At 40.7% G+C, this 23,870-nt stretch overlaps 1 protein-coding gene and 1 long non-coding RNA gene across 2 annotated transcripts in view; one reads left to right on the top strand and one right to left on the bottom strand.

Annotated features, from left to right (window-relative positions):
* Positions 1-3,446: 3,446 nt before the first annotated feature.
* Positions 3,447-4,667, bottom strand: LOC124382226. Its single transcript, XR_006924998.1, has 2 exons — positions 4,532-4,667; positions 3,447-3,632 (listed from the first exon to the last, which is right to left on the bottom strand). It is a non-coding gene; the product is annotated as an uncharacterized LOC124382226 (long non-coding RNA).
* thrb (thyroid hormone receptor beta) overlaps positions 4,573-23,870 on the top strand; it is a 76,242-nt gene continuing 56,944 nt past the window's right edge. The window contains exon 1 of the mRNA XM_046844414.1: positions 4,573-4,696. The gene's annotated coding sequence lies outside the window, so the exon portion shown is untranslated. The remainder of the gene's footprint in view (positions 4,697-23,870) is intronic.

The following is a 23,870-nucleotide window of genomic DNA, read 5'->3' as shown; positions in this document are numbered from 1 at the left end:
TATAACCTTCTCAACCAATTTGAAACCTTCACAACCACTTTATAATCTTCTTAAAACCTTTTAACATTCATAACCAGTTTATAACCTAATTAGAATTGTATAACCTTTATAACCAATTTCTAACCTTCATAACTGTTTTATAACATTCATAACCACTTTATAATTTTTATAAAAACATTCAAACTTTCACAACCAGTTCATAACCACTTTTGTAACCCTCTTAACCACTTTAAAACATTCCTTACCAGGTTATAACACTTCATAAACGCTTCATAACCTTCATAACCATTTTTATAACCTGTATAATAATACCCTGTACTGTACTATAACATTGATAACAAACATTTGCAACCATTTCATAATCTTTATAGCTGTTTATATCCTTTATAACCACTTTATAACCCTCTTAACCACTTTATAACCCTTATAACTAGTTCATAACCTACATAACCATTTTATAGCCGTATAATACTCGCTTGTACCATAGTTCTTGCTCTGTTGTGCCGCCATCCGACCAACAAGAATTAAACGCATTAATTCACAATGAAACACAACACAAAATGTAAGAACTCAACTGCGCCATGTTTTAATGCAAATCACTGCAAATGACGTCACGTCTACATCCACTACATCACTGTACAACCAGCACACGACATCACCGTTATTCTATTGTCCTCCATAAAGTGGAATGTGTCCGCAGTAGGAATGATCCGGATGCCTGTTGTTTAGATCAAGCAGGGGCGGATCAGAGATGATGAAAAAGAACAATGGAACAACAGGAAAATCACCAAAAATATTCCACATAAAAGTCACGCCGTCACGTCGACTGATCTAAAGCTGTTACTTGCTACTCCTGCTGATTCATGAACTTCTTCTGAGACACCTGTGCTTCTCCTGACTGCTTCTGTTATAGCCTGTCCTCTTCTGCATGGAGTTCTCATACTTTGGAAACCACACACTGCGGCTGAGACGGGGTGTCCATGAACAGCCTGAAGATAAATGAGATTACTGTGGATGGTTCTATTTAAGGTGGATTTGGGCTGTAATTATTATAAACAGTTCTGCACCTGAGCCTCCATCATGATGGAACTATAATGAATGAATATCAGGAGTTGAGAATGTTGGTTCCTCTCAAGGTTTCTTCCTTATGAACTCTCAGGGAGTTTTTCCTTCACCACTATTAAATTTGATTAGGATTTTAAAAAAGGGCTATACAAACGAATTCAGCTGATTATCCATTCAAGTTCACGTTTTCTCATCCGAAACTTAATTCTTTCCAATTTTATTGGCTTTTGGTCTAATTTTACAGGAGATCCTGGTTAAGGGAACGACCATTTATAGCTGCTATAATGGAAGAGATATCAGGAACTCACCTGGAGATTCCACACCGTTCCACGTCAACGTTCAGTAATGAATAAGGTGGCATCAGGAAGCATTGCATCACATTTGAGATAATTACTTTCAATATATTTTAAAGCTAATTTTATTTCTCACCCTTGAATATGAGCACAGCTTCCAGAAGGAAAAGTTAAAGTAATTGTCCGAACGACCTTGTGTGTAAGAAGGACGCTATACAAACAAAACGAGCAAAAAATTATTATTATTATCATAGATTTGATCATTAGACAAAGACCCGATTCTGATGGTTTGGACATGTGCAGAGGAGGGACATGGGATATATCTGGTGAAGAACGCTGAGGATGGAGATGCCAGGCAGGAGGAAAAGAGAATGGCCGAGGAGGAGGTTTATAGATGTGGTGAGAAGACAAACAGGTGGTTTGAAAGAGGTAGAAGACAAAATGAGATGAAAGATCTGCTGTGACGACCCCCAATGCGAGAAGAAGAAGAAGATCGTAGATTTGGTCATTAATATATCAGATATAAGAATAAAAACAAACCCAACTGGAGTCATCATTAGCAAGCTGAGAGCGAGTCAAGTGTGTGTGTGTGTGTGTGTGTGTGTGTGTGTGTATTATCGTGCACTTTATACTTTCTGGATCTAGAATATTATCTCTTGTCACATCTCAGTTTATTACCCACTTGCATCTTCACATGACCTGCTTATCCCATGCTTCCTACAAGCTTCAAAGCATTTCAGTCACGGAGAAAAACAGAAAAGGCCATTATCTATGTGCTCGAGTGAGGAAAACATTTCAAGTGGGTCAATCTGGAAGCACGAGAAGCTCCATGACTGGAAATATTTCCCGACGTGCAAAATATTCCCCGGTGTTACATGACCATCTCTGAATGTGGCGTAAGCTTCATAATGTTCATTTGGATTTGTAGGTTTTCCTGCAAAAGCATTAATTCACACTTAGGGCCAATTTCACAGCAGCTAATCCACCTACCAGCATGTTCTTAGAACGGTTTGGGGAAACCGGAGAACCTTCAGGAAACCACATGGGGAGAAAATATGAAAGAACACACAGACAGGGGCTCAGGATCAAACCAGGAGCCCTGGAGATATGCCATTCTAAATTAAAATATAATATGATAGCTGAAATGTGTGTGTGTGTGTGTGTGTGTGTGTGTGTGTGTGTGTGTGTGTGTGTGTGTGTGTGTGTGTGTGTGAATATACCATCACCGACACCACCCCCAGAGGACAATTTCCATATTCGGTCGATGTTTCCTGTTCTTGTTTCTCCATTGCCATGGTAGATAATGAGTCCTGCATGATGCTGCTTGTTACAACCTGTCCAGTGTCTGTTTGCTTTTGGACATTGATGCCATTCCAAGCATCCTGTCCACTCACGTTTTCTTCACGCTCTTCATCTTATTCTAGCATTGAGCTGCATTGTCTCTGACCTTGTCTCCGTATGCTTGGTCCAGACTCCTGAGAACTTTCAGATTCCCAACTCATTGCAGGTGCACCAGGTTCCCCAGGTCCTCCATTCCTCCTTAAATATTTCTTCCTGTGCATCTTTTCTCCAAGTTTACTGGTGCAAATCCCAAACGATCTGCAGTTTTTTATCAAATCAGAATGCAAGTCGGTTTCTTGAATGAATGGATCCTTTGTGGAATCTAGTGGAGATCTCCAACTGCCTAGATCACACTGATTAAAGATTTGCTGAAGATCTTCCTAACTCTGCTGTGGTAACCGTTTCAGTGGGACGCCTGGTGGAGTTTTATTCTACTATACTATTCTGAATGACTGAAATGCTTTACAGACCTTTCAGCTGAATCTCCTCCATGTCCTGAGATGCTCAATCATAAAGTGGACCTTATTCCCTAGTTTTTTTGGCACACGTTCTTCTGCCTGGCTTTCTGATGCAACACTTCAGACCGTAGTGAATCACTAACCAGGGTCAATCATCAGCAAAAAAAAACATGAAACAATACAACCACTGCATGTAATAAAGGAACTTCTAAATATATGAAGAAGGTCAAAACTGGGACAGGATTTGGTTTAGAATCTGAAAGTATATTTAATGTTACAGATTTGCTCATTAGTTAAATAAGTGCATTTTTATTGCATTTTCAGGAAAAGGTGTTGAGATGAGAAAACACTTTTCTCGTATTTTTGGCGAGTGTTTACTTTATTTCGATCTTTCTGTCCTCATTCCTTTGACAAAGTCCGGGCGGTTGAAGAGTCGCGCTGATATACTGCACACTTACAGTGATACCATACACACCTGATAAAAACAAAGAAGCTTATAATAACAATAATAATAATAATAATAATAATAATAATAATAATAATAATAATAATAATAATAAGAGGAAGAATAAGAATAAGAATAAGAATAAATACATACAAATAAATATGTAAAAATAAATACATAAATAAACAGAAAGAAAAAGAAAGAAAGAAAGAAAGAAAATGCAAAAAAGGGAGAAAAGTGATTCAGTAAAGAAGGAGATGAAAAGAGAAGAAATGTAAATAAAGGCAAAATGGATGGAAAGAAAGACATACAGAAAGGAAGGGGAAAATGGAAAGAAAAGTGAATCATTAAAAAAAAGAGATATACAAAAGAAGAAAACTAAAATAAAGGCAAGAAAGAAAGAAAGAAAGAAAGAAAGAAAGAAAGAAAGAAAGAAAGAAAGAAAGAAAGAAAAGAAAGAAAGAAAGAAAGAAAGAAAGAAAGAAAGAAAGAAGAAAGAAAGAAAGAAAGAAGAAAGAAAGAAAGAAGAAAGAAAGAAAGAAAGAAAGAAAGAAAGAAAGAAAGAAAGAAAGAAAGAAACAGAAAAGTGAATCAGTAAAGAACGATATGAAAAAAGAAAAGAAATGTAAATAAAGACAAAATGTTAGGAAAGTAAGAAAAAATTGAAAAGTGAATCATTACAAATATAGTGATATATAAACAGAAGAAAATAAAGGCAAGAAAGAAAGAAAGAAAGAAAGAAAGAAAGAAAGAAAGAAAGAAAGAAAGAAAGAAAGAAAGAAAGAAAACACTGCTCTCTGATTCCTCATAGCGATCGAAACCGAGAGCTGCACTGGTGTGTGTGTGTGTGTGTGTGTGTGTGTGTGTGCGCGCGCGCGCGCGCGTGTGTGTGTGAGTGTGTGAGTGTAAGTGTGTGCGCGCGGCTTCACCCGGCTCGCTGTTCGACCTGACCGGCCCTGACTCTCTCTCACGCCGCAGGGTCGTTCCAGGACACCGCGGTCCCTCGGATCGTGGACTCCTCGGGACAGGGGACATACCGAGGACACTTCTGTTTGGGTTTTTTTTGGACCTGTTTCATTCCGCAGGCTTTGGAGGTGAGTCACACGGCTTCCGTTTCAGGGCTTGTCAAAGCTCGAGCGATTAAACAGAAAGGAAGATTAGACGCAGGTTGAACGCGCTGCTCGTTCATGGCGCGCGTGTATGTGTGTGTGCATGTGAGTGTGTATGCGTGCGTGCGTGCGTGTGCATTTGGTGTGTTATATCACTTGCTACTGTAGTTTTAGTTCATGGCTTGTTTTTTTGTGCACACTCCGTAGCGTGTGTGTGTGTGTGTGACTTCTGGTTCAGAGAGCGGATGTGGTTGGAGGTGGAGGAGATGGTGGAGGAGACGGTGGTGTTGGAGGTGTCAGTTTCGCAGAAGAGAAGCTGCTCGGAGAGACTTTTTAGCCATGGAGGATGTTCACATAGGACTGTTTTCATGCTTGGTTTTTTTTTTTTGCAAGTTCTCCTGCGTGCACATGGACCTCAGGCATATTCTCGTGGTCTTCAGGAGGTCATTAACAGTGTCATTAACTTAATTAACTAGTATGCACAACTTTATGCAGCAGACTGCAGCATGGGTTTATTTTTTTTTAGAGAAATAAAAGGATGCGAAAATATTTACAACGTTATAATATAAATAACCTATATATGCATGTATATGGAAGCACTCTCTCTCTCTCTCTCTCTCTCTCTCTCTCTCTCTCTCTCTCTATATATATATATATATATATATATATATATATATATATATAATGATAATATATGTGTCGCAGGACAACACTGTCCTGTATATCAGGGTGCGCCGGACAGTCAGAAGTAGCGAAACGCTTTTTACCCCCTGTATTATATCCCACGCAGGACGCCGTAGTTCAGGATTACGCAACTAGGCGTGCACGCAAGCAAGCGAGCGATGACTCGGTTCATTCCTAAACGACTCCCTTTTTCGCAACGTCACTAGTGCACTACGGAGAGCTGTTGTTTCTCTACCTGAGTAGTGTACTCAAGCAGGGATATAGAGTTTATTTAGGATTCGGCCTCTTACTCTCTCTTTCTTTCCACCCAAGCAGTGCTTTTTGAGGTCAAACGCCGAAGGGAGGGGCTGCCTTCCTACTGAATTGGCTCGGTTTAAAACAGAGAGTCGACTCCCAAACGACTCATGTCCCTTAATACAAGAAAACATAGCTATTTATTCTTATTTATTAATATTTTTTTAATAATCATAGTAATAATAGTTTTGTCTGTGCAGAACATTTTACAATCTTAAAAGGGGTAGTGTTGTGATCTGTTACAGAACGTGACATTAGAATAAAACATATATATAATACATTATATGGTGAAAAAGTATTGAGACACCGGATTTTCCAGCTGTATGTGGTTCCTATCCAAGCCACAAAGTTGAAGGACGTCTTTGGATGAAAGCATGACATTTTCCCTCCACTTGAACTAGGAGACCCAAACCTGTTTCAGCAAGATGGATTAGAGTAAAAGATCTGCTGTAGAGCTCTGCCCTCAAACCTATTGGGATAAAAAGCAGTTTGCACTGCAGCCCAGACCTCCTCGCTTTCTCACCTACATCAGTATCTGACTTTTACTAACTGTTTAAAAGAATCTCCACAAATCTAGTGCAAAAGTAGCAGAACATCTTCCTAGAAGAGCCTATTATAAGAGCAAATGGAGACTAAATGTGGAATGGGATGCTCAAAATGCACAGATCATTTTTATGCTCAGGTGTCCACAAAAGCATTTGTCCATATGGTGTAGTTGTGCTCAAACCTGACCAGCTACAGTTCTAGTCTCTGGTCTGATGAGCAGCCTTCAGTTACATCATTTACATAAATCCAGGTGACGCGTGTCTTAAGAAGATAAGAGTCGCTGGACCATGATTAGTTTTCCTTGAAGATTTTAATTTTTTGCGTACACTACTTTCAGAATGCGATCTATCGAAAGTGTAAATTCGGCGCACGGTTCACGCTCAGATGCTGAAATGAGGTTTCCATTGAAGTATTTTGAGAAAAAATACACAGTGAGATAATCAGCTTTCCTGAAATCCAGGTCAAATTTTCCAAAATCAGTGAATAAAGTCATTTTGATACTTTGGTTGTTCATCTGGTTCTGATGGACCGTGGCTCACATCTATTCTGATGCACACTACAAGGCCACTGACCAGATTATTTAAATAGTGCACCTTCACAGCACATCCGTGGCACTGACATGGCAGTAATTTGATTCACTGTGGTGCTGGAACAACTGTATCATCACAGCAGGTCGGACTCTGACCACAGCGCTGTGGACGTCTGGATATTTCAGTTTTACGAGGCTATTGCTATTTCTATTTCTGTCTGTCTGTCTGTCTGCCTGTTTATCTATCTATATCTATTTCTATCTATCTATCTATCTATCTATCTATCTATCTATCTATCTATCTATCTATCTATCTATCTATCGAGACGTACCTAATAAACTGGCAACTCGCTTTATGCTTTAGCAGCACATTCAGGTTCAGGGTTTTGGTAATGAATTCTGACCACAGTTTATTACATCATCAGTCACTATCATTTCTGGAAGCCTTGTGTACAGAGGTTAATCTCTGTGTGTGTGTGTGTGTGTGTGTGTGTGTGTGTGTGTGTGTGTGTGTGTGTGTGTCACTATCATTTCTGGAAGGCTTGTGTACAGAGGTTAATCTGTGTGTGTGTGTGTGTGTGTGTGTGTGTTTGTGTGTTTTAAAGACACCCTACAGTTACCCGAGATCGCTAAACCTTCACCTTCAACATGCTTTTTTTTTCTGAAATGAGATAAGAATGAGTTTGTGTGTAGCTGTAAAGTTGGTGTAAGAGCACTTCTGTAATGGTCAGTTTTCATCTTGGGCTTTTTGTAGGCAGAAAATGGATGGCGTTTATTCCGTGGACCTTTGGCAGGGATGCCAGAACCATGGGGGTGGACTTTCTACTCTTTATTCTTCATGCTTTATTAATAAAATAATAATAATCAAAATTGAAGAAATTGTGCGCTCAATCTCGAGCACTTAGATGGTCAGACTCCATGGCAGAATCGACTACAGGCTCGGGTTCAGCAGAGGGAACAGGATGGAGGTGTGCAAGCGATTTACTCGATTAGGGAAAGAAATGATGTCCTCTAATGATTGTTATTATTATCTAATAATAACCTTTAAGATGCTCTTCATAGATGTAAAAAAAAATGTATGTAATATCTTGAGCACATGGGACGGGGCAAATTTGCCACTTAACGTCGGTTATGTGAGGAATCCCCCTGCCACGCCCCCTTTGGCGGCGGCATTCCCCGAAGCACCCTGCTTCTTCTCCCATGCGGGCGAGCTCATTGCAGTCATGCTGATCACACACACCTGACTCTCATTTACTCACTCATCCCATCTCCTATTTAAGCCCCTCACCTCCACACACTCGCGGTCCATTATTGTTTGTGCATGATCGTATGTGTTGGTTCATGTCGGTCTGTGTAATCGCGTATACGTATCCCGCTACGTACCCTTCTTCTCGGACTCCCCATTCTCTCAACAGCACCCCAGATTCCCCCGATCCTGCTGTTTTCCATCTTCACGCTGTCTGCACCACGTTTATCCGTTGCTGCCCAGCGCTGCGCTTTCCATAGCGCGGATCCGTGGATTCTCTACACCAACTGTCTCTGCTTTCACAGAACTTGGTGGACGGCGCTCCCGGAGCGCAGCACTGGATATTACTGCTTCGTATTGGTGGATTATCTCCTGAGTATTCTCAATAAACTTTGCGTTTACTTCGGCGTCCGCCTCCTTATCCGCATTACAGGTTTTCTCGATCCGCATGACCAATCAAACAAATCGCAGCAACAAAGTTGTGTAAAAAAACCTCCAAAGACATGTGCATGCAAACTCATTTATTAACGCACATCATGTACATAAAGACATTTCAAGCACGGTAATATATTGCCGCCATATTGGTTTTCGTTTATCTCGATCATCGGTTATCTCAATGCTTTTTGGCGTCCCCTAGGCCGGCGACATAACTGGATTCCACTGTACCCCATGTCCCTCCTCTGTACACGTCCAAACATCTCAATCTCATCTCCTTCACCTTGTCTCCAAAACGTCCTACATGCGCTGTCCCTCTAATAAACTCGTTTCCAATCCTGTCCATCGTCGTCACTCCCAACGAAAATCCCCGTGAATGGGATTCGATGCTGGATAATATTATCTTATCACTTCTCCATAGGTGTGGTGCCACTTCTAGCTCATGGGTTTTATTGAAAGAATTTGATCTAGGCGTTATCTCCTTATCTACAAGATTAAACACGTGACATTAAAAACGTTTTTTTATGTGACTAAGCGTGAAATTTTTAGAGAAGTAGCCTGAAAAATTCCTACTATGAGTAATTATTTGCCAAATATGAAATATTTAGGTACAGTAAAGGTATAAAGTTTTCTAAAAATCATGGAAAGTAGGAAAGCTGTTCTCCTGATTATATTGAACAGTGTTAATGACGCCGACCGGCGCGGTTTCTTGGAAAATACATTACTTTCACACCGATCAAAGGATCCTGGTGCTCGCATGGATGCTGCGAGTCTCATTCCTGTTATTCATTTCAGAGCGAAATGCAATTCCGCGGCCTGACTGAGGGGTCCAGACTGAAAAGCTCGGGAGCATTTCAGTGACGAAGATCGAAGCGTACACGACTCTCTGCTACGACCAACCAAAAAAATCCAATGCGAATATGTTTCTGATTAGATGTTTGCAGCAGGCGTCGGCTAGCCGGGACATACCCAAGTTACAGTAAACAGGGGGGGGTTTGGGGGGGGGTTTGTTGTTGTTGCTTTACAATGAAAACACAATGTGGAAAAAAATGGAATGAGAAGTAAAAAAAAAAATGTGTTCAAAAGCATGAACGGACAAAAAAGACGAACAGGTGAATCTGATTAGAATTCCGAGTCGGAATTTGCACTTCTGATTCTGGGAATCAGAATTCTGGGAATCAGACTTTTTTCCACAAAGTGTATGACCGCACAGCTTAGGATACACTGGAGTGGATTGTCTAGTCAAATGAAGACTTCCTAAACTTTTTCAGTGCTGGTTTCCACTGGGTTCTCTGGTTTCCTCCAAAAGTATTATGGCATTGGGACACCTGAATTTTCAATTCAATTCATGTTTATTTGTATTGCACTTTCTGAACATTGTCTATAAGCAGCTTGTGGTCAGGAAATACTGCCTGAGATGCATAAGGAAGAAACCTTAAGAGGAACCAGACTTATCTGGGTTCCACCAATTTTCCAGCCATAATGTGGTTCCTCCTCAAATCGCACAAGTTGTTTTTGTGGATAAAAGCATGAAAATGTTCCTTTTTGATCTAGGAGACCCAAAATTGCTCCAGTTCACAAAGCTAGATCCATTAAAACATGGTTTACAAGGGTTTGGAAGTTGTGGAAGATCTCCTGCTATAGAGATATTGAACACCTTTGACACCTTCTCATCTACATCAGTGCCACAAATTGTATTATTATAACTTGCAAATGGAAACAGGAAATCCAAACAATCCGAATCATGTTAAAAACGTGCATCTGAAGAACCAAACCGTCTTCTCGTCACATCACAGAGACCTGATTGCAATTATGTTCTCAGGTAACTCATCACCTCCCCCAGACATTTACCTCTCCTTGACGTCATGGAGCTGCTGGGTGACATTAAGCTTCTTTATTGTCCACGTTTGTTTACCCGCGGTCTGAATAATATCTTTCAGTAGGGTTGTTACAGATGATGCTACGCAGCGTGCTGACTGAAACCTAGAAGAATTCGATTTCACCCCTAGTTAGCCGTGCAGATACGGGCGAACGTGCTAACGCATAATTACGCGCATTGATCGTCGAATACCATTTCGTTTTTTCGTAGTATGTACCCAATTTACGGCAACAGAGAAAGAGAAAGAAAGACAGGGAGGCAAAGAGGATGCAAAAAATGTTTGCTAGCATAAAATCACTCATTCAAAGTAGCTGCGTTTTTAACTCTGAATGAAGTTTCACTTCCACTCATTCTCTCAGAAGGTCATTTGAAAGGACGTTTCTACGACGATTTAGTGGCATCTTTTTAAAAAATCGAAGTTCGATTTCCTCAATGTTTGTTTGTTTTTTTTCCTTATGAATAAATTAAGTATTTAAATAAATTTGTTAAATAAAATTTAACGAGGCAGAGTTGAAGAAGGAGTTAAATCCGAAACTTTTAGCCGAACCTTCAACATCCATTTTATGGAAAACAGGGAAACGTTTCTCGCAATTCAGATTTTTCCTAAAAAAATATTAGCGCTTTAACCTCGTATTGCTACGACTTTATTCTCGAAATATTACGACTTTATTCTCGTATTGCTACCACTTCAATCCCGTAATCATCATCAATTTATTTTATTTAAGGTGGCACTAAAACGGCGTACTATTCAGCGTTTTTTGAAGAAACAAAAAAAAAAAAACATATCCGTAGCATTCGTAGGCAGAACATCATCGCTAACTACAACCTATGGACAAAATCTTGTGGACTCCTTTTCATAAGATTCCAGATTTAGTCCCAATTTGCTTTACAATAATCCACACTCTTTTTAGATGTTGGAGTGCTTGTGGAGATCCATTCATCCAGGTAGTGAAGTCAGGTACTGATCCATCCCAAAGGTGTTCAATAGGGTTTAGCAGGAGATCTGTGGAGGAGATCAGCTGGAGCTGGAGCTGGATTAGTGCACAGGGGAAATCAGGATCAAAGATGTTGAGAGCCTCCAGTTTTGTGGTAACATTTTGGTGAAAAACCGCATAGTCGTGGAAATGTTCCAAATCTCTGCTAAAAGATCAGGTTTAACATTATAATAAATAATAATTGGGAAGTTTTCTAATACCTGTTTTTTTCCTAAATCTAATATGAAGTTGTTTACCAGAATATCAATCGTAAAAAGCTTTACAGACCCTTCGCCCACCTGCAAATGGAACCCAAATGAGAGGAAAAAGCAGCTTTTAGTTTGTTAGTAAGGTGTTGGACCATCACAAGCTGCCAGAACACCTTCATTGGACCTTGGTTCAGCTATTACACGTCTCTGGACCTGTACTGGAGGAACGAACAAACTTTCAGAGCTCGTTTCCTCTGTGTGTTCTGTCAGAATTAATTTGTATTGATTCGCTGTGACTTTTCCCTCTGAAGGAGAAACAATGGCGGAATAAAAATTGCATAATCGAGGCTTTTCCTCTCGTTCGCTCTGTAGAAGGTCGTATCTCATGTCAGAAAAATGAATGGTGAAATTCTGCTCCAGTTTGGTACAACGTGTTATTCCTAGTATGTCTTCTATCCCCTATTGGTTATAACTTTAGAGGCAAGTAATGTTAAGATGTTTCCTATTTTGTTTTCCACCTGTCCAGTTTTAGTGAACCATCTGGCACTAGCACTGGATTCCACATTCTGATGTTTGATGAGAACATACTAAACACTAAAGCTCTCATGAACTAAAGCTCATTAACTAGTTAAGCTTATTAACTAAAGCTCTCGTGTTTCTAATGTAATGGTTTTTGATAAGTTCTGAAGAATCTGATTGATGTTTTCTAGGTCTGGCGTTTCATTGTGCCGTCAGAAGTCTCACGTGAAACATCTAAAAATGTTGCGTTTGCTTTTAGGGAACTCTGTGGTGTTTGTAATGGAGGCACCGCTCAGGGTTATATACACCGAATATTTCATATATCTTTAATCATTCTTCTTCAGGAATCTGAATCATGGATTTTAGGAGTACTGGGTGCAAGGCAGGAGAACTTCCCCTTGATGGAACTCAGAGGATCTAAAGGGAATGCTGGGAGAACATGCGATTAAACTTAGATCATATAACCTTTAGTGCTGTTGCTGTTATAGTATCCTGGTGACTTTTCCTGGTTCTTTATCATGTATTAATATGCAGTGATTACTCCCTGTCGTGCTCTCCTGGCCTACAGGAATCCTTCTGAATTAAAAAATGTTTGCACTAAGATCTTTACCACACCCAGATATTTAGGGGTTATGATTCTCCCACAGGGCTTCCGGGGTCCTGAAATCCTGCCTTGTGTGATACGACAGATAGATCACATGGTGTCTTTCTTCCTCTCTCTGCCTATCTATCTGTACATACCATCTATAGTCTTTTGTTTTCTGCTCGTAATCGGGTCATGTTGGTGTCTTTTGTTCTCCAAGGCATTAATTATACAACTCGGACGTTACAAAGGCTCGGCTTCAGGGAATGCGGTGTAGTTAACACCTTGCAGTTCGTAACTACACAGAGCAGTCATGCGTTCACGTGAACGGGGCGTGTTAATCAGGCAACGAGAACGGCTAGCGGAGGAGCAGAAGAACTCGAAAAGCCTCCCGCATCATTCAAATTTAAATTTCATGTATTTCTTGAAATCCATGGAAAGTCGTGGATCCGTGACTCAAAAACTTAATCGAGTTTTACAATCCTTTGCAAGACTACCAATAGTTGATTGCTGGAACTCTCTGCAAAAATCCATCACGATAGTTTTTCCGGGTCGCGTTATACAGTACGAGAGCGCTCTCTAGAGGCGAATCATGGATGGCACCCGCTGTGTGTCTTTTTTTTATTCATTTTGAATGCACATTTAATGCGATTTTTTCAGTTTAAATGTCTGTCTTTTATTTTCCTCGATATTTACTAATATAATTAGTATATTCATATTTATTTCTTATTTGATTCAGGACTGATTTTTTTTTTGTAATAAAGTTCAGTACAATTTCACTTGGAGTGTTAGGTTTGGGCAAGTACGATCCAATCTAGCTATCGGTATTCCACTTCATAACACACCACATTTACGCTCTGCTCACGTGGATGCCCTATGGCCCCGATAGTAAGATAATTTAAGAACCACATGCATGCAAATGCTATACAAATCCACATAGCAGGTTTTTTCATCACAAAGAGTTAAAGAAAGCCGTCTGTCACACGCTGCTCCCTTTGGCATCGGACGTGTTTATGCTTGTGTTGCGTTTCTCGTGATTAAGCAGTTTATTTTCCCATCAGGAGCTTTATTGCTCAGCACCTTTGATTTTGTACATATAGTCTGTAATTACAGTGATATCTCCTACACATGACAACAAAACCGGCTCGGGCTTTCTTCAGCATGCCCATATAGATATATTTCCAATGCTCAGGCAACACCGTACAACTTGGATGAACATGTCGTAGCAGGAAACAGGTACTGGCACGTATACAGTATGAACGGACCTCCATATCAAGAAAAAAAGAACGCTGCCCTTGGCTACAGGTTTTGGACCCTGTTCAGCTCTTTGAGGTTGAACTAAATATAAGATGTAACTAAATCTTCAAACATAGTCGAGGGCTTTCAAAATCCCCACACCATGCATTCAACCAGGCTGCTTTTCAATGCTAATAATGATGCAGAGACTTTTTACAGATAATCGCAGGAAATTACGCGAGGGATCACGAACACTGAAGACAAGGCCACTGTTTCATTTACAGGAACAGCATTTGTGAGATGGGTCACGAGTAAGCTGAAACTGTATTAGAGAGAAGGTGCAGTAGTACAAGACGGGATTGAAAGATAAACAGAACAAAAATAACGCTCAGGAAAGTGCGTGGCGAGACGGAAGGTCTTCTGTTTTCATTCGGTCACTGACTCTGCTGTTTGGACAGACAGGAGAAATTCATTCCATCACCTAGGTGCCAGTACAGCGAGAAACCCTCAGTGCAGGGCCAAATCGAGCTTTTACATGACATGCACTGATCCATTTTTGTAGGCAAGAATTAGTTTCAAATCTGATGCAAATCTATATGGAAGGAATGCAGCAATGCGGTAATGCTCAATGTTGAACAACATGAAGTCATACAGCTGTATTTTGGATCACTTGCAATGCTTGGATGGCAATCAGAGGGAAAGCCTGCTTTTATTTGATGCCTAAGGGATCAAATAAATGCTTGAGTGGCTCTCTGAGGTGACTAATGGCCTTGCTGCTGTACAGGAGAAACTTGCATAACTTCTGTAAGCAATATGAACAAGCATTTGTCTAATACATTTCAACAAAACGAAGCCACGTTTTCAGAACAGACCATGATTTTCGCAACCATTTGAAAACAAAACGCTACTGGTAATGCGATGACAAAGCATGTAATGTTTCTAGCACAAAAATGCATGTGCAGCACATTGTGTACTATGAAAAATCTGAAAAAATCTTTTACATTGACAGGATTTTATGGGGCTTTTTTCAGATTTTGCGTGTTTCTTTTGATACATTTTGATTGGACTTTTTGCTACAACCTGGCAACCCTGTCAAATGATTCCCTGATCTGTATGCATTATTTGGGGTGCATTTTGATTGGAATCTTTGCTGCAACCTGGCAACCCTAAGTAATGATATTAGCTTCTTTGTATGCTGGTGACAGGGAATAGACCTTCAGGGGCTATAAGTCAAGTACAAAAGGCATGGGATATGTTCTGCTTTTGAAAACGAGATGTAAGACTGTATATTTTGGGAACTGTCTTGTATAAAGTTAGTCTAGAAATTACTATTCATTTATTGTAATAGACTTTTGACTTTTTGCAGAGTGTGTGCCGGGGTTATGAACCGAATCTGGTGGCTGTTTCGACACTTCTGATCCGGTTATGGTGATTTGTTGAGTTTTTAGTCAAACATGTACATGGTTTCCTGGCACGTGCTTTGATATTTTCGTGTCTGTGGGTGATGTAAGGCAGCGTCCATGTGTGTTCAGTCAAACTGTAGGAGGTTGTGGTGAGTTTCTGGCAAACAACCTGTTACATAACCAAAAGTGTGTGTGTGTGTGTGTGTGTGTGTGTGTGTGTGTGTGTGTGTGTGTGTGTGTGTGTGTGTGTGTTATGAGCTCTAACCACTGAAAACTGTGGTGTCTACACAGACCTAGCATAAATGCCATGTATCCTTTAGCATGTGATGCAATTGGGATGTAATTTGTGTTCCATTTAAAGTTTGCTGTACATTGTTTGGAAAATATTCCTCTATTTTCCTTGGTCTTGCGTCCATTTTTTTCCTCCAGCGAAAACGCATTAGGAGTTTAACCTTGTGGACAACGTGGACTGAAATCCGTGGACTGAAGAAGTGGTAGCCCAGTGGTTCAAATAAGAGGTCGGACGATTTATTGGTTTTGCAGATTAATCAGCACCGATAGTCGATTGCTGGAACCATCAGCAAAATTAAATACCGATAGTTTTTCCGGGTTGCGTTTTACGAGTACGAGAGCGGCCTTTAGAGGTAAATCACTGACACCGTGTGCTGGGTGTCGTTTTTTTTAATTCATTTTGTATGTAAATATTTGTATTTATTTGGAGCGCTTTTCATTTCAGTTTGAATGAATGTCTTTTATTTACCTCATTATTAATTAAAATAGTAAATATATTCATAATTATTTCATTAGCACATTTCATGACTCAGTACTGTTTTTTTTAGTAATAAAGTTCAGTGCTATTTTATATGGAGTTATTTTTCAATTTTTTTAGGATATCCAGATCCATGTACTGTATTGTATATCCTGTATTCCGTACGCGTTTGTGGTTACTTTCATCACCGTGTGCTGTTGTAGATCGTACGAACGAGGCTTTACAGCTCCAACAGCTAAAAAAGGCACCACAATCGATCGTGATTGTTGCCAGAATGAACCCAACAGCTGGCAAGCCAGAAGCTCTCTGAATGTTGGCCGTGTCACAAGGTTTCTCAAAACATCCAGCTAGAAATCTCGGGTGATGGTTCACAGCTGTCCAGCTAACCTCACACACAAACCCCCACACACATTAGATAGATAGGACCAAAAGTGTTGGGACACACGACTTTTCCGCCCAGATGTTCTTCTTTCTCAAACTTTTCCCACAAAATTGCAGGCGCATAATTTGTTTGGAGGGAGAATGAAACTTTCCCTTTGTGTAAACTTGGAGAGCCAAGACTGTTCCAACATGACAATGCAATCTGTGTACAAATCCAGCTCCATGAAGATAAGCTTTACATGGGTTGGAAGATCTCCTTCTATTAAGCCCTTTGGGATGAATGTGAACGCTGATTGCACCCCAGGCCTCCTCACTTTCTCACCTACATCACTACCTTTACAGAAGAGTGGAGGTTATTATAGCAGCAAATGGAGAATGTCAAAACAATGTGCACATACCATACTTATGGTCAGGTGTCCACAAACCTTTGTCCATCTAGTGTATGTATAAGTTTCGAGACTAGTTTTGTAACACGCCAGCAGATGGCAGCACAAGGCTGCACGCAAAGTCACAGGGAGCACCAAGTCATGTGCCAAAACACATTGCCCTCTGTGCACATCGGGAGCAGTGCAACTGGTGCTGTTCTGACCACGTGCGCTAACGCGTCTGATATTCTGACCCCCCTCACACATGAGCTTCTCACCGGAAACAACACGATCTCGCTTCTGCACCCACCCTATTCGACAGATTTGTTCCTGCTGATGTCATCTCCTCCCCGAAGATAAAGATCTAATCTGGGTTTTCACACCAATGAGGAGATCCGGAATAGCGCGAATAGCAGAAGGTGCATGATGCTTCGCTTTGAAAAGAAGACTTCCAGGACACGCTCCAGAAGACCACTGGAGGTGCTGTATTGCTGTGCAAGGAGAATATTCTGAAGGTGATCGTGTGATTTTTATTTGTTCTTGTAGAGAATCATAACCACCACTTTTCCATTTCCCTGTCAGCTGACCGTTCGGAGGGTTAAGGCACCGAGCCAACGTAACTGTAGAACTTTCCCATTAGGCCCTGCAATTTCATGGAATTTCCTTTTCAAAACAGTGAAAACATAGTGGACAAATCTCTTCCTAAGTTCAGCCAGGAGAGAGCGAGTGAGAGAGAGAGAGAGAGAGAGAGAGAGAGAGAGAGAGAATGTTAATCACATTATTGGGACAAAGGTACTTCGATCTTCCCTTCACTTCCACTCATCCTTTTGTGCTCTCGTGGTCTCCTGGCTTTTGCCATTTTCTGATGTGTTTTTACCGGACCCCCGAGGTAATCGAACCCTCAGGAATGATGAAGGTGTGAAGGTTCTGCAAGAAAACGACCGGCTTCGATGCGAGAACTCGGAGTCCAAAGCTCACGTCGTGCAAATCAGATTAGCTTCGGATAGAACCGAGTCGAGCAAAACACCCACTCGGATAAATGCAAAGAAGAGGAAGCGTGTTTTTTTGTTGTTGTTTTTTTCATCCATGGGCCTGATTTTTTTTTTTTTATTTTATTGGCTTCTTTTCATCCCTCACTCCCTCCCTCTAGTCATTCCTTTGCTCCAAATCTCAGCAAACTGAATTGTTTTAGTTCGGAATTGAGCCTGGCTCAGATAGATGAAACCTCACCTTCCTCCACATTAGCAGCATGTACTGAGCCAATTGTGGATTAAAGGGAATAACAGATTGTGTGTGTGTGTGTGTGTGTGTGTGTGTGTGTGTGTGTGTGTGTGTGTGTCTGTGTGTGTGTGTTTGGTCTTTTTCACCCCACCATTTTTTATTCTTGGCTATTTTGAATGAACGTTATAAAAGTTCCCACTGTATCTGTGCAGTTCAGATGGTTATTCTGATTGGCTTATTATAATGTCAAGTTGGTCACAAACCATGTGGAACATCTCAGCAAGATGTCTTTGGCACACTGACTTATGAAGGTCGGTGCTCCCTGTGACTGTGCGTGTAGCTTTGTGCTGTCAACTGTGAGATTATATATATATTTTTAACATTTAGTCTCCATTTTATCTTATGATAACCTTCGCTCTTCTGGTAAGATGTTCCACTAGATTTTGTGGAGATTCGTTCATCCAGTTTAAAGTCAGGTACTGATGTAGGTAAGAAGGTGAGAAGGTCTTGGGTGCAGTCAGCGCTCACATTCATCTCAATAGGGTTTAGAGCTCTATAGCAGGAGATCTTTACATCTTCCAACCTCTTGTAAAGCATATCTTCATATAAGGGCATGGAACAGGTTTTGGATCTCCTGGTTCAAGCAAAGGGACAATTTCAGACTACACCTGAAGACGTTACAGTTGTGTGTCTCCAGTCAGGTGTTCCAATATTTTTGCTGGATTAGCTTCTCCTCGTTGCTAGGTTTAAGGCGCTACATCTGGAAAATCTGTGTGGAGAATTTGATATGAAAGATTTGTAAAATGATTTCCAACAACCGGAGAACAGCAGCTGGACCTGAGATACGATCTCACCAAGCAGGTGTGGTCCATCTCAGAACCGTAATTCACTCCTGATCTCGCATTCCTCTTCTTTACGACCCTGTGGTTTCTGCTTGTTTCTGGTATCTTTATGTTCATGGTGTTATTGAAGCCCTGGTCATTCGGAGGTGATGTAAACATCGCTGAGGATTAGATGTATCAAAGGAAAGATTGGACACCGTGTTACTTCTTTCTTCAGTTAGATTCAAGGTCGAGTGTACGCACGTTTCAGATCCTGAGGGGCAAGACTCGGTTTTCAGTGTGTGTGTGTGTGTGTGTAGGAGTGAGATTCTGTGGGCTTTTGTGAAGGCGAGGCTGAGAGAAGACAAACATAGATCTGTCTTTTCTGCGTATTTATTCCTTTGTTGCTTTTCTACTTCTTGTATGAACAGCCAGATGACCTTGAATTTCAAGGTTAAAAATGAGCCCCGTTCACGAATTGAATACGAATAGAATTGTTGAGCGTGTTTGAGACGGATCACTTCATTAAGAACTTCATACTGACTGGTACAGTTACGACGGCTCGACTTTTCCGATCTCACGACGACAATGGCGATACGACAAAATTGTACAAAAACTTCACGTCTCGATTTTGCGTGTTTTTCGTGTTTTTTCAAAGCCTAATTTTAATTCTTTTATTATTACTATTATATTCAGTTTATTTCAGAAATTCTGAGATTCTTCAGACCATGCTTCATTTCTTCAGCCTTGTTGGTGAAACTGTGCCAAAACTTGAAGGCACACAATCGTAACAGACGTCTTTGGATGCTGCAGCATTAAAATCCACAAATGCACAAAGCCAGCTTTATGAAGAAATGGTTTGGAATGGAACATCTTGAGTGGCCTTCTACAGAGCTCTGACCTCAACTCGCTGAATGAATGTGACACAGAATCTCCACAAGCACACCCCAAATTCTAGTGGAACATCTTTCCATTAGACTGGAGCTTATTATTAATAAAGACTATTTTGGGATTCGATGTCCGAACACTGAGGTGTCCAAACACTTATGACAGTATAGTGTAGTTTTTATCCTGAATAAACATGAAGGAGAGGAATGTTCCATTTTTCAGCCTGGTGTTGCCTTTTCATTGGAGAAAATGTCACTCTGACACGAGAAGACCATCAGACGGATGATGAACATTAATGGCGATAAAACAGAGCCCGTGATCCTGCCGGCTGATCGAATGAAGGATTATAATGAAAGTCACAGCAGTATAAAGTCTCACTTTATATTCAGATATGCCACAATTTCATGATTGTATTTTCCGTTAAATAAATGGATGATGCAGTAATGGGATTAAATCTGCCAATATGGTTTTGTGCGCTGGATGTGCTGATGTTCAGAAAAAGGTCAGTGGAAGTTGGTATTACTGGTTCTTTATATTTATCTGGCCCGGACCTCGAACACACTCGTTTCCTCTCTCGTTTCCTCGTGTTTTTTTGGCAGCCGGGTTTTATGGTCAGAAACAGGATTACAGATTGGAATCGTTGCGCTGTGATTGAGGTGACAGCTGATGGAGCGTAGCAGGAGATAACGAGGGAAGAGCCATTTATTAAAATGTAAATCTGTCTGTCTATCTATCTATCTATCTATCTATCTATCTATCTATCTATCTATCTATCTATCTATCTATCTATCTATCTATCTATCTATCTATCTATCTATCTATCAGTCTTTCTTGCTTTCTTTCTTTCTTTCTTTCTTTCTTTCTTTCTTTCTTTCTTTCTTTCTTTCTTTCTTTCTTTCTTTCCATCTGTTTGTCCATCTGTCTTTCTGTATGTGTTTAGGTATGTATGTATGCATCTATCTGTCCATCCATCCATTCATCTCTTTCTCTATCTGTCTATCTGTTAATGTATGTGAATGGTTTTCAGTGGAACAGTGGACTGTATTTCACTTCCTAACCTTATGAACATGATCAGTATGAGAGAATGAATGAATAATTCACAGATGATCTATAAATACATCACTGTTCTTCTGTGTGTGTGTGTGTGTGTGTGTGTGTGTGTGTGTGTGTGTGTGTGTGTGATTTCGCCAAACGCCTCAGAGACTCTCATGCATCAGTGGAATTGTACCGATCCTGCAGGATGTCATCGAGGTATAACTGGATTTTATAGGAAATAAAAATAAAACGCTGTTTGATTCACATCCTGTTTTAAAAGCCGTGTAGATACAGATGAAGCTGAAGGTCCAGCGCCACATTAATCCAGTGTAGCTGTTAATGAGATCAAAATACTTTGTCCTGGGAAGAAAGAGACGACACGACGATGATACTGAAATATCAAAAGCTTCCCGATGTTCCTGTGTGGATCAGTGCTGATGAAATCATGTGGAAATGCAGCAACAATGTTCATGTTCTTCTACTTTTAATTCTCGAAACATTCTGAGCCTTCTATCCGTTTGTCCATCTGTCTGTCTGTCTGTTCATCTATGTATCTATTTGTCTGTCTGTCTGTCTGTCTGTCTGTCTGTCTGTCTGTCTGTTCATCTATATATCAATTTATCTGACTGTCTCTGTCTATCTGTCTATATATCTGTCTTTGTCTGTCTATATATCTGTCTATTTGTCTGTCTGTCTGTCTGTTCATCTATATATCAATTTATCTGACTGTCTCTGTCTGTCTGTCTATATATCTGTCTTTGTCTGTCTATATATCTGTCTATTTGTCTGTCTGTCTGTCTGTCTTTGTCTGTCTGTCTGTCTATATATCTTTCTATTTGTCTGTCTGTCTATATATCTGTCTATTTGTCTGTATATTTGTCTGTCTGTCTGTCTGTTCATCTATATATCTATTTACCTGTCTATATGTCTGTCTGTCTGTCTGTTCATCTATACATCTATTTACCTGTCTGTCTGTCTGTCTATATATCTGTCTATTTGTCAGTCTGTCTGTCTGTCTGTCTGTGTGTCTATATATCTGTCTATTTGTCTGTCTGTCTGTCTGTCCTTCAGTTTATGTATTGTGTAATCTAATGCATCGTGTGCAGCAGGATTTCTGCTGTTTGTGGTTTTTTTGCTGAGCTCGGTGTTGCGTGCTGCGTTTCGGTGTAACAGTTTTTTAAACATGAATTAACACATGGAACGATTGCCGATGTGCAACACTCTGGGTAAAGACGCATGATGAGACGTCTGATGAGACGGAGTTGAAGGAAAAGAAAGGAAAGTCTGTTTTGAGCTGTAGAGGGAAAAGCAGTTGTGCCAGATGGACTGTAGATGGATAATTCATGGTGAAAGAGACCGTGCAATCAAATATATCAAATATATCAGTGTCATCAGGCTCAAAACGATTAGTATTTTGCAGAGACTTGTTCCACCTGTTGTGCCGTGTTGTGAATTACGGCACAAGCGAGTGTGCGCCTGGATCTCCACCAAACCCCGGGGCTGATGTTCTTTATACAGCAACAAAATTGGCACAAATTCGAGCTTTACCGTTTTTTAATGGAACACTCGTGTGTCTCCTAGGAAACATCTGCAAACCTGGAGAAGCTGGCGAGCTCGAGTGAGTGTGAGGGGGTGTGTGTTTGTGTTTGTTTATGTGAGTGTGAATAGTGATTCTTTTATGCATAGATAAATATTATATACACGATCAAAAGTATTGGGACACATTAAAAAAAATTAATAAATAAATTAAAAAGGCTGAGGCATGCTTGAACTAGGAGACCCAAAACCCTGTTCCAGCATGACAATCCTCCTAAAGCCAGCTCCATGAAGAAATGCTTTATATGAGTTGGAAGATGTCCTGCTATTGAGCTCTAAACCCTATTAGGACGAATGTGAATGTTGACTGCACCCCAGACCTGCTCAAAAAGCGCGCAATGTTACGTTCGAGTGTCCACAAACTTTTGGCCGTACATTTTATCAGTGCTTCTGTCATTGCGTTTTCAGCACGTTATTCTTTCTCTCAGAGTGTACGCCGTTCCAGACGAGTTATGAGTTATGACACGCGACATTCTTGCGGTAGCGAAATGCCAGACGATGAAAGGACGAGTCGATTTGCGGAGGGATTTGCGATTATTGTTCGTTGGATCGCCAACACCACGTTGTGTACGTAAAGATTTCCTAAATCTCCGTGTAGGATTTCTGCCATGTTTCATAACCAGTGCAAAGAAGGTGGTTCTGACTGTGAATCCATGGACATCATTCAGAGTGTTTTCTCACACACACACACACACACACACACACACACACACACAACGGTCTCAGACACGGGCTTATGTAATTCTTCGGCTGCTGTAAAAACTCAGTTCTTACATGCTTTCTCTCCCTCTCTCTTTCTCTCTTTCCTTCACATTGATTCAAGACATAACATGGGTGGGAACGGAATTCGATGAAGCCTTTAATCGTGCCCCAAGTTTGCATTGCTGCTGCGCCGCATCACTTATGCAGACTTGCCAGGACAGGCGCAGGTAGCCGTAAAGCCTCAGCACCGACATTTATGATAAAAAAAGAACTACGAGTGTATAGAAGGCGGAGTTAATCGGAGCGCCACGCTGGCAGCCAAAAGACCTGCCTTTCATCATCAGCGAGATTTATCCTATGTTTTATTATTAATATTATTATTGTTTTTAACGCTGACAAAATCGCTTCACTGTGAAAGAATGCAGTAGTGGAACTCCACGGTGTGTTACATAAGACTTCTCCTTTATCGAGTCGGACAGGGAATTTGTAGTGCAGGGAGGAAAGTAACGCTCGGGTCGGGGTGGGTTTAGAGGGAGGGAAAGTGGAAACAACAGAGAGAGGGAGCAAAAGGGAAAGAGACTGTGAGACAGACTGGGAGAGACAGACAGACAGAGAGACTGAGAGAGACAGACAGACTAAAACAGGCATATAGACAGACTGAGAGAGAGAGAGAGAGAGAGAGAGAGAGAGACAGACAGACAGACAGACAGAGACTGTGAGAGACAGACAGGTTTAAACAGGCATATAAACAGAGAGAGAAAGACTGAGAGACAGACAGCCTGAGAGAGACAGACAAATTAAAACAGGCATATAGACAGAGAGAGAGAGAGAGAGACTGAGAGAC

Source organism: Silurus meridionalis, chromosome 29 (genome assembly GCF_014805685.1).
Source record: "Silurus meridionalis isolate SWU-2019-XX chromosome 29, ASM1480568v1, whole genome shotgun sequence".
Classification (NCBI taxonomy): domain Eukaryota; kingdom Metazoa; phylum Chordata; class Actinopteri; order Siluriformes; family Siluridae; genus Silurus; species Silurus meridionalis.
This window is presented reverse-complemented; position numbering and strand designations above follow the sequence as displayed.